General features: G+C 40.3%; 1 long non-coding RNA gene and 1 pseudogene across 1 annotated transcript; both read right to left on the reverse strand.

The window, feature by feature from the left end:
* Positions 1–984: 984 nt before the first annotated feature.
* Positions 985–1,370, reverse strand: LOC117074711. Its single transcript, XR_004433680.1, has 2 exons — positions 1,289–1,370; positions 985–1,203 (listed from the first exon to the last, which is right to left on the reverse strand). It is a non-coding gene; the product is annotated as an uncharacterized LOC117074711 (long non-coding RNA).
* Positions 1,371–1,917: 547 nt separating this feature from the next.
* On the reverse strand, positions 1,918–3,442 carry LOC117073039 (annotated as a pseudogene).
* Positions 3,443–9,670: the final 6,228 nt, after the last annotated feature.

Genomic DNA, 9,670 nt, shown 5'->3' on the forward strand with positions numbered 1-9,670 from the left:
CCAGCAAACATGAGCAGGAAATGCTTGTTTCTCTATTTTCTGCATTGTGAAGTCACACATAATGTACTCAAGACTTACCATAGAAAATTGCAGGCATTTTGTTTGACATCACTAAATCCACAGAGATGACCAGGATCATTTTAATAATAACCCAATATCATATATTTGTCTGACAAGCAAATAATTTGAATTACCCAAAATTATAATTTTTCATTGGTATTCAAATCAAAATAAAATTAGCAACTACTCAAATATTTTACCCTTTCAAAGAAATGGAAAACTACTTATATTAACATTAAATGACAGAGCAAAAAGATGTGTAAAACCAGAGGAATGAGCACAAGGTTTGATAACTATTGTGAAAATATTGACAACAAAAATGAGAGAATGCATCCAAATGAAGAAATGTACTTCTGTTGATTATCTGGGATAAGGTAGCTTTGCAGAGAACTTGGTGATTTTTAATACTTTCTGTTTTCACATAATAAGCATGTATTGCTTTTAAAGTAACTCAATAAAACAAACTTTAGAAATATACAAAAGTAGTTTCTTTTCTTTACTCTTAGCTCAGAAAGCCCATACTTTGAAGATGCTTCTTTCTGGAGGAAGTGCATTTAGCCTCAGCCTTTAGATCTGATCCAGCTGTTAGTACTCCTTTTAGAATACAAAGCAATAAACTTCTGATTTTTTTGATCCAGTTGTTCCCAGATCATTCTAACATTTCCTCCACTTCAGGGCTTAAGCAGGTATAGGAATCAATTCAGACCCTTTCCTTCCTCTTTCTATGGCTGGTCCACATGTAAGCTGCCTTGAGAACTGGTGTGTGTGATCATATGATCTTCATATCACAAAGGCCTAGGGAGGTTTATGTCTTGGTTCCTCTTCTGAGTCTATCACTGTGCCAAGCACTATGATGCAGTAAGCAGTAATACTCAGCATCATCCTCGGGCTGCACACCTGAGAGCATCAGGGCAGCTTTGCCCCCAAGGAGGGAGCCTGAGAACCGGGCAGGGGTCCAGGAGTGTTTGCTGCTTGCATGATAAATCAGTGTCCTGGGGGCTTGGCCAGGCTTCTGATGGAACCAGTAGGGATTATGACCCCCAGTGACTGCTCCAGCACTGGAGCCACAGGTGAGAGTGACTGTCCCTCCTGGGGACACAGTCAGTGAGGGTTCCTAAGTCACCACAGCCTGAGAATTCGACCCTGAAACAAAAAAACAGACACATGTTAGGAATTAGAAAGGGAGACACAGGAATCCCTTCAAAGGCTATTTGAAATCTCTCTTAACCTGGGCAGCAAGTGAGGAGGTACGGGGGAGAAGGAGAAGGAGAGGAGTCCAGGCCATGATGCCATGATGCTGATATTAGAAGTGATTCCTGGCTTCAGAACTGGGGCTGGATTCTGATAGCTCTTTATGTCCTACTGCGCTCCCTATGTGGAGAGGGTGTGTTGTGTGGTACTTCATGCAAATCTTTACTACCTTTAGAACCACTCAGGTTCTTAGCCCTGAGATCATCTACACTGTGAAGAGCCAAACCAGGGTGACTGTGTGCTGTGGATTTGCCCAGTGGGAGGAAGCAACTGCTCTAACATTTTACATGAGCCGGTGAGCAACTGTACAGGGTTTATTAGGTTTGAACCTCTTGAGCTTCTTACAATGCAGAAGACCCAGACCACCCGCTGGTGGCTTTCCTGGATGAGAATGCATGGTCTTTCACTTATTTAACACATAATACTTGGTTTATCTTTTTGACATTACCACAGTATTTCCCAGGCCAACTCACACCCATTACTTGTCTATTCTTTGCTCATTCCTATTTGCACTTTTTCTTGCTGTTGTTGAAATCCTGTGCCTGTGACTATAATTCGATTTCACAGAAGAAAATGTCTTTAACTATGTTAGTTTCTTGGGCAAGATTATTCACTCCTTAGAAAATACAGTAAGATAACAAGTCCCAGGTCGTAAGGTATGCAGTACAGCACCAGTTTTACAGAGGGATTATGAGATCTTGGGATGAGCAGTTGTTGGCTTATGGCACAGAATATAAGAGCAGTCACTGGAAGTGGAAGAAGAATGATGATGAGCAGAGCATCTCTCACAGTCCTACCCAGCCTTTTAACTTGGTAAATGGATGGACTATGTTCTGTAGCATCTTTGAGAGAACATTTAAGACAGTTCAAAAACAATGACAACAAAAAAAGCCATCCAATATTATTCCCCAGAAAGTCCGTATCTGAAAAGAAAGAAGGACCTGTTCCGGGTTCCCATGGAGGACTGTGCCTCTCATCCTCTTTTGTCTCCAGAAGAAACAAGACATCAGCCAAAGTGTGCTCTACTACAGCATCCCAGTCCATGTCACTCATAGGGCAGTGAGATTCTTCGGAGGATACTTGGAGCACAGTCCAAAGTTAATGGAAACTATGAAGCTCTTGTCCAGTGAGATGGCTAGAAAGTAAGCCCCCTAAAAATATCTTTTAAAGCCACGTCTTGATTATAAAATATTATTTTACTATGTGAAGACTGTTTTAGACTCTTCACTGCTTTAGCCACAAAGTCTTTTTCCACAAAATAAAAATAATTGTTGAACTTTATCAAAGCCTTATCTTGGTAAGTATCAGGCAATAACTTGGCTGTCTCTTGTGTTTTCAGGAAGATTAATATAAAATCCTGGGCTGTCTCCCTGTCCATAACTAAAACAGTAGTATTTGCCAGTGGACTGATAGAACTTGATTCCCTTTTGCTGTGCCAAGAATAACTACATTTATCATAACCTAAGGGAGTTTGACAGTTACCTTAGGGCTGAGATCAACCCAGTCTGGCAGTGGTGTCTGGTGGCATCTCATTCATGGTGATTTCAAAGTACCAGGACCCTTTCTCCCATGAGAGGTCTGCACTGTAAAGTAGACCTTTCTTTCCACCCACAGTCAGCCAGCCAGTCACTGGAGATCTCTAACTGGGGAGCTTAATCACGTTGGTCTAACAAAACCTGTTCATATAAGCAAGCTCTGTAGAGGTCTCCAGGAATGTTTTCCTACCCAGCAGTTAATTTCAAGCTCCCGAGGACCAACTGTGTGAGGATCAGGCTAAGTCAGAATATGCCAATAGCCATCTTCATTAAATGTGTGATCCAAGGGGTGTGAGGAGGACAGCGCTGAACAGAAAACAAAAAGTCACTCTGGGCCTTCTTGGTGGTCCCTGTGGTCTCCCCATCCTGCTGTTTGCACTGAGCTCCTCTTCCTTTTTCCTGCTGCTTCCTGCTGCAGTTTCCCGACTCAGATTCCCACTGTAGACACAGCACTGCTTTGTTTTTGGTTGTCATAAACAGGTCAATGTTACCAAGTCCTGATCCAAAAGTCCAGATCTGGGGTAGTCTTCTTTCCGGTCTTTACACCCTGGATCCAGGTGTTCCTTTACCAAGAGCACATCTCTTTTTTCACTCATTGTTTTAACAATGTTATTCAGTCAAGTCATTTTCCCAGGTGTCTGAATGATCATCATGCACTGCAAGTGTTTATCAATAAATGGTATAATATCTTTATCTTTGGAGAACCTTGTCTTTGGATATTCATTCAGTGTTCAGGACTGCCATGGCCAGGTTGACCAAAGCACTAAGGGAAATTCATGTTTGCTTGTTGCTGGATAAAATATGCCACTCTGATGGCATGCTTTGCAGTAAAAATTGTAGTTGATCATGACAGGTAGACAGGATGAGATTCTGTGCTAGATGTATCAGCTGTGAACCATTTTGTACAACAGTAGATGCCCCATTCCAGCTGGAGGGGTTGTTACCGCTGCCATCAGCTTTATCTCCCCGCTTTTTGGCAGCTGCTACATTTGCAGCTGCTCCTGGGCTGGGTCAGACACCCATCACTTACATCGTGGTCACTCCCAGACTTTCTCACATTATTCTGAGTCACCTGTAATGAGGCGCTTCCAACTCTATTGGCCTTTCAGGATGCTGCAGGGCTGGCATAAAAGGAAGGGTCTCCTAAATACTCAGGCACACTCTCCCAGTCCTGTATGTTTTGATTGTTCTTGGAAGAGAAACTACACTGACTATAAATCTTCCTCTTTTTGACAGTGGTAAATTATTCATACACAAAATTCATATTTTAACCATTTTCAAGTGTATAGTTTAGTGTCATTAAGTAAATTAACACTGCTATACAACCACAGTACCACCATTTATCTCCAGAAATTTTTCATCTTCCCAAACCAAAACTTAATACCTGGAAAACATCATTCTACTTTTTGTCTCTATGGATTTCACTACTCTAGATACCTCATAGAAGGGTAAGCAAACAACTTTTGTCCTTTTGAAGCCAGCTTATTTCTGCTGGCGTGATATCTTTAAGATTCATCCATGCCATCGCATGAGTCAGAACTTTCTTTTTAAGGCTGAATAATATTCCCTTGTTTGTGTATACTATATCCCGTTTATCCATTACAGGGACACTTGGTCTGCCTTCACTTTTTAGCTATTGTGAATGATGCTGCTGTGAACCAGGGTGTACACTTTTCTCTTTGAGATCCTGCTTTCAATTATTTGAGGCACATACCCAGAACTGAAAATTCTGATAAAATGGTAATTCTATGTTTAATTTTTTTGGGGAACTGCCGTAAGACCTCCACAATGAATGCATCATTTTATAGTCCCTCCAGCAATGCATAACAGTTATAATTTCTATACATCTTTGCTAGACATTGCTATTTTCTATTATTTTGGTAATGCCATCCTAATGGGTGTGGAGTTGTATATTATTGTGGTTTGATTTTCACTGGCCTAATGATTAGTGATGTTGAACATCTTTTCATGTGCTTATTGCCCATTTGTAGATCTTCTTTGGAGTCTACTCAATACCAACTCAAGGTTTTTGCCCATGTAATTCAGATTGTTTTCATTTTTGTAGTTACTCTTGAGTGGTAGGAGTTCTTTCTACAGTCTGCACCTCTTATCAGATGCAAAATTTGCAACAATCTTTCCTATTCTATGATTCAAATGTTTGCTCAGTTGATAGTGTCCTTTGATGCACATAAGTTTTAGAATTTGATAAAATCCAATTTATCTGTATTCTTTTTTAATTTTTTTCTGTGCTTTTGGTGTCATATTTAAGAAGTCATTTCCAAACCCTATGTTGTGAACCTTCTGCCTAATGTTTTCTTTTAAGATTTTGACAGTTTTGACTCTTCCATTTGGGTCTTTCATCCATTTCCAGATTGCTAGTGGATATCCAGTTTTCTCAACAGCATTTGTGAAAAAGACTATTCTTTTTTCACTAAATGGTCTTGACAACCTTGTTTAAAATTATTTGACTGTATAACTAAGAGTTTTTTTCTAGGCACTCAGCTCTATTTGTCAGTATGTCTGTCTATATGTACCACTCTGTTTTGATTAGAGTAGCTTTGTAGTATGTTTTGAAATTGGTAAGTGTGAGACCTCCAACACTGTTCTTCTTTTACAAGATGATTTTGACTATTTAGATTCTCTTGATATTCTATATAAATTTTAGGATTAATTTTTTTCTATTCTTTTTTTGTTTGTTTGTTTGGCTTGTACTTTTAAATATATATATACTTTAATTTCTGGGATACATGTGCAGACCGTGCAGGTTTGTTACATAGGTATACACGTGCCATGTTTGTTTGCTGTATCCATCAATCCATCATCTACATTAGGTATTTCTCCTAATGCTATCCCTACCCCAACCCCCATCCCCAATAGGCCCTGGTGTGTGATGTTTCTCTCCCTGCGTCCATGTGTTCTCATTGTTCAACTCCCACTTATGAGTGAGAACATGCAGTGTTTGGTTTTCTGTCTCTGTGTTAGTTTGCTGAGAATGATGGTTTCCAGCTTCATCCATGTCCCTGCAAAGGACATGAACTCATCCTTTTTTATGGCTGCATAGCATTCCATGGTGTACATGTGTCCCATTTTCTTTATCCAGTTTATCATTGATGGGCATTTGGTTCCAAGTCTTTTCTATTGTGACTAGTGTTGCAACAAACATACTTGTGCATGTGTCTTTATAGTAGGATTATTTATAATCCTTTGGGTATATGCCCAGTAATGGGATTGCTGGGTCGAATGGTATATCAGGTTCTAGATCCTTGAGGAATCCCCACACTGTCTTCCACAATGGTTGAACTAATTTACACTCCCACCAACAGTGTAAAAGCATTTCCATTTCTCCACATCCTCTCCAGCATCTGTTATTTCCTGACTTTTTAATGATCGCCATACTAACTTGGAATTTTGATAGAGAATGCAATGAATCTGTAGATTCCTTTTGGTTTGTATAGCTAGCTTAACAATATTGAGTTTTCCAATAAATGAACAAAGGATTTATTTCCATTTATTTTGTGTACTAATTTCTTTTTGCAGTGTTTTATAGTTTTCAATGTACAAGTCTTTCACCATTTTGATTTATTTTATTTTATTTTATTTTATTTATTTATTTATTTTTTTGAGATGGAGTCTCACTCTGTCACCCAGGCTGGAGTGCAGCGGCGCAATCTCGGTTCACTGCAAGCTCTGCCTCCTGGGTTCGTGCCATTCTCTTGCCTCAGCCTACCGAGTAGCTGTAACTACAGGTGCCTGCCACCATGCCTGGCTAATTGTTTGTATTTTTAGTAGAGATGGGGTTTCACCATGTTGGCCAGGATGGTCTGGATCTCCTGACCTCATGATCCACCTGCCTCGACCTCCCAAAGTGCTGGGATTACAGGTGTGAGCCACTGCGCTGACCAATTTTATTCTTAAGTATTTTAAGCTTTTATTTTTATTTATTTGTTTATTTGAGACAGTGTCTCACTCTGTTATCCAGGCTGGAGTACAGTGGCAGGGTCTTGGCTCATTGCAACCTCTGCCTACCAGGCTCAAGTGATTCCTGTGCCTCAAACCCATGAGCAGGTGGGATTACAGACATTTGCCACCACATCTAGCTAATTTTAAATTTTATTTATTATTTATTTATTTATTTGTTTGTTTATTTTTTAGTAGAGACAGGGTTTCACCATATTGGCCAGGCTACTCTTGAACTTCTAATCTCAGATGATACTCCCATATCAACCTCCCAAAATGCTGGGATTACAGGCATGAGCCACTGTGCCCAGCCTTATTTTACTCTTTAGAGTGATGTTGTAATTTGATTTGTTTTCTTAATTTCATTTTGAGTTGTTTCCTGTTTGCTTAAGTATAGAAATATAAGAGATTTTCTTTTTCTCTTTTTCTTTCCTTCTTTCTTTCTTTTTCTTTCTTTTCCTTCCTTCCTTCCTTCTTTCCTTCCTTCCTTCCTTCCCTCCCTCCCTTCTTCCTTCCCTCCCTCCCTCCTTCCTTCCTTCTGTTCTTTCTTTCTTTCTTTCTAATTTCTTAATTTCTTTCTTTTTTCTTTCTTTCTTCTTTCTTTCTCTCCTTCTTCTTTCTTTCTCTCTCAGTTTCTCTTTCTCTTTCTTTCTCTCTTTCTTTCTTTCTCCCTTTCTTTCTTTCTTTTTCTTTCTTTTTCTTTCTTTCTTTCTTTCTTTCTTTCTTCTTTCTCTCTTCCTTTCTTCCTTTCTTCTGTCTCTCTCTTCCCTGCCTCTCGCTTTCTTAGAGACAGGGTCTTATTTTGTTTCCCAGGCTGTTCTTGAACTCTTGAACCCAAGAAATCCTCCCACCTCAACCTCTCAAAGTGCTGGGAATTCAGGTGTGAGTCACCATGCCCAGCCATGAGATGTTTTTACATGGTGATTTTGTATTGTAAAACATTACTGAATATGTTTAACCTTTCTAATAATTTTTTTTGTGGGACTTTTAAGGGCATTTTACATATGATATTATGTCATCTGAAAACAGAGATTTTATTTTTTATTTCTAATTTTTATTCTGTTTATTTCTTTTTCTTGCCTAATTACTCAGGCTAGCCATTCTAATGCTGTTTTTAATAGTGGTGAAAGTGCATTATTGCTTTGTTCCTGATATTACGAAAACCTCTTTGGTCTTTCAGATTATGCATGATGTTAACTGTGGGATTTTCATAGATGATCTTTACTATGTTGAGGTAGTTTCCTTCTATTCATAGTTCCTTTGATGTTTTTATCATGGAAGGGCGTGGAGTTTTGTGAAATGATTTTCTGTAGCGAGGATCTTACTGCATTACATCTAGAAGAGCCACTCTGCTCTATACCTAACCATACCTGCTCCACTATATGCCTGGGGTTAGAGAGGAATAAATACCTTGTGTTCTCCAGGGGCCAGGGGCCACTCAACCAGACCCACAGTAGAGGTCACCCATGTGAGGGGGTGGGGGAACTGAAGAGGCCCTCATGGGTACAACTGTGGACTCTGCTTCAAGCCATAGTAGCTGTAGATGTAGACTTCTCTGTAGATGTTGGCTGGGATGGAGCTACCCCTGCCACCCTGGACTCAGACGTGGGCAAGGAGTCCAGGGAAAACAGAGGAATGGACCAGAATCAGAAACAATAAAGTGAGGGGACTAGGCTCAGGCTCCTGTGAGTAGTTTGGGGTTACAAGCAGAAAACTTCTAGGTTAAATGCACAAAAGACTAATTTTAATTATAAATACAGAGAATCATGACTCCTCAATCAGTTTCCAGACTTGAGCCAGTATACAGACCCAGAATCCCTTGAATGAATGGGAGGCCAGGTCCCCTTGAGGAAGGACCCCACCACATGATCAACAATTTATGCAGTGAATCTTCCTCCCATCCTTCCCCAAAAAGACTGCTGGGCTTTTAGCAGGGTAACTCTGCATTGGGGCAAAGAAAATGATCAGACATTTCTGGGACTACTGGACACTGGCTCTGAGCTGAAGTTCATTCCAGAGGACCCAAAACGTTATCCTTGTGTTTCTCCAGTTAATGTAAAGACTTATGGAGCTCAGGTAATGAATGACATTTTAGCTCATGTCTGACTTACAATGGGTCCAGTGGATCCCCAGACTTATCCTGTGGTCATTTTCTCAGTGCCAGAATGCATAATTGGCATAGACATACTTAGCAGCTGGCAGAACCCCCACATTGGCCCCCTGACTGGTAGGATGAGGGCGATTATGGTGGGAAAAGTCAAATGAAAGCCATTAGAGCTCTGTCTCTACCTACAAAAAATAGTAAATCAAAAAAATATTGGGCTGGTGCAGTGGCACAAACCTGTAATTTCAGCACTTTGGGAGGATGAGGAAGGTGGATCACCTGAGGTCAGGAGTTCAAGAATAGCCTGACCAACATGGTGAAACCTTGTCTCTACTAAACATAAAAAATTAGCTGGGTGTGGTTGGTGAATGCCTGTAATCTCAGCTACTTGGGAGGCTGAGGCAAGAGATTTGCTTGAACACAGGAAGCAGAGGTTTCAGTGAGCCAAGATTGTGCTCCAGCCTGAGCACTCCAGCCTGAGCAGCAAGAGCGAAACTCCATCTGAAAAACAAAACAAAACAAAAAAACACCAATATTGCATCCACGCAGGGATTGTGGAGAAAAGTGTCACCATTAAGGATTTGAAAGACGCAGGGGTGGGTGGTGATTTCCACTGCGTCCCCATTCAACTCTCCCATTTTGCCACTGCAGAAGACAGAAGGATCTTGGATAATGACAGTGGATTATCAGAATCTTAACCAAGTGGTGACTCCAATTGCAATTGCTGCACCAGAGGTGGTTTCATTGCTTGAGCAAATTAACA

Source organism: Trachypithecus francoisi, unplaced genomic scaffold (assembly GCF_009764315.1).
Source record: "Trachypithecus francoisi isolate TF-2019V2 unplaced genomic scaffold, Tfra_2.0 Contig00168, whole genome shotgun sequence".
Taxonomy (NCBI): domain Eukaryota; kingdom Metazoa; phylum Chordata; class Mammalia; order Primates; family Cercopithecidae; genus Trachypithecus; species Trachypithecus francoisi.